The sequence below is a fragment of the Zingiber officinale genome, chromosome 5A (assembly GCF_018446385.1).
Source record: "Zingiber officinale cultivar Zhangliang chromosome 5A, Zo_v1.1, whole genome shotgun sequence".
NCBI lineage: Eukaryota > Viridiplantae > Streptophyta > Magnoliopsida > Zingiberales > Zingiberaceae > Zingiber > Zingiber officinale.
In genome coordinates this window covers 70,241,009-70,243,179 of record NC_055994.1, presented here as the reverse complement: position 1 = coordinate 70,243,179, position 2,171 = coordinate 70,241,009, and positions in this window count along the sequence as shown.

Genomic DNA, 2,171 nt, shown 5'->3' with positions numbered 1-2,171 from the left:
CTTGACCCTCGACAGGTGAGGCGATGCTAACATATCTGGCGATGTCTCGCTCATCCCGCCACCAAAAGCGTTTCTTCGTGTCTTGATACATTTGGTGGAGCACGGATGCATAGCGAGGGAGTCTGTGAGCCTCGCTAAAATCTCTCGTAGCTCCTCCTCGATCGGAACACAGTCTGCCGCAAAATACAACACCTCACTGGACACTCAATTCTCCACTTTCCGATTCTGCTAGCCCTTGCTTGATTTTCTGAATTTCAGGGTCCTGATCCTGAGCTGACTGAATATCACCAAGCAAGGTAGACTCTAAGGTCATAGTGGAAAGTTGTCCGACTATAAGCTCGAGACTAAAGGCCGTAATCTCCTTCCTTAGGAGTGGTGACATAGCTGCTAAAGATAATAAGGTAGCACTGGACTTCCTGCTGAGTGCGTCTGCTACCTTATTAGCTTTTCCTGGATGGTAGAGGATATCTATGTCATAATCTTTGACTAGTTCTAACCATCTACGCTGTCGCATATTCAGATCCTTCTGAGTAAAGAAATACTTCAGACTTTGATGATCTGTATACACTCTGCACTGAGCTCCGTACAAATAATGTCTCCAAATCTTGAGAGCGAACACCACTGCTGCAAGCTCAAGGTCGTGAGTAGGATAGTTCCTCTCATAATCCTTGAGTTGTCTGGAGGCATAGGCGATCACCTTGCCCTGCTGCATCAGTACTGCTCCTAATCCCAATTTAGAGGCGTCACTGTAGATGTCGAAGCTGTCTGTGTTTTCTGGTATAGCTAAAATAGGAGCACTGGTCAATCTCCGTTTTAGTTCGCTGAAGCTGTTCTCGCAGTCCTCTGTCCACTGAAATTTCTTGTTCTTCCTGGTGAGAGCTGTCAGTGGGGAGGCTATCCTGGAGAAGTCCTCTACGAATTTCCTGTAGTAGCCTGCTAATCCCAGAAAGCTTCTGATTTCACTGGCGTTCCTGGGTCTCTTCCAGTTACTTACTGCTTCTATTTTGCTGGGATCTACCATAACACCATCCTTGGAGATGATGTGACCGAGAAAGGCTACCTGGTCTAGCCAAAATTCACATTTCGTGAATTTGGCGTACAGCTGGTTCTGCTGAAGGATCTGCAAAACTGTCTTTAGATGCTCTGCATGGTCCTCCTGAGTGCCTGAATAGATAAGAATGTCATCGATGAACACGATGACAAACTTGTCTAAGTATTCTCTGAATACTCTGTTCATGAGGTCCATGAAAGTAGCTGGAGCATTTGTCACGCCGAAAGGCATGACTACGAACTCATAATGTCCGTATCTGGTCCTGAAAGCTGTTTTAGGTATATCACCTTCCTTGACTCTAACCTGGTGATATCCTGATCTGAGGTCAATTTTAGAGAACACTGTGGCTCCCTTTAGCTGGTCAAACAGGTCATCTATCCCGGAAGAGGGTATCTGTTTTTAATTGTGACTGGTTCAAGGCACGGTAGTCTATGCATAGGCGCATGCTTCCATCCTTCTTCTTCACAAACAACACAGTGCTCCCCATGGTGAGTGACTAGGGCGATGAAACCCTTGTCAAGAAGCTCTTGTAATTGCTCCTGAAGTTCCTTGAGTCTGGGAGCCATGCGATATGGTGCCTTGGAAATTGGATTGTGCCGGAATGAGCTCTATCTCGAATTCAATCTCCCTGTCTGGTGCTAAGCCTGGTAGCTCTTCAGGGAAAACTGCTGGGTAGTCACAAACGACTCGAACCTCTGATAGCTGTTGGTTCTTGTCCTGGCCGGTGTTAACTACATTTGCTAAAAATCCCATGCATCCTGAATCCATTAGCTGCTGTGCTTTCAATGCTGAGAGAAACTTCCTGGCTTTCCTCTTTGGCTTCCGTGTACTCAAACTGTACTCGCTTCAGGTTGGAATATGACTTTTACGGCACTCTATAAAAGCGCCGTATCGATCGAAAATCCATTCCAAAGATGACATCGTAGTCGGTCATTTCTAGCACTATCGGATCACCAAAAGCTCCCTGTCTGCTAATGACCGTAGCCCGCCTCGAGCCAGCGTAGATGCCATAATGTCTCCGAGGGTAGCGTTGTCCCTATTGAGTACTTACGAGGTGTTGCTAGTTTCTCGGCAAATGCCACGGATACATAAGAGTGGGTTGCCCGATCGAATAAGGCTT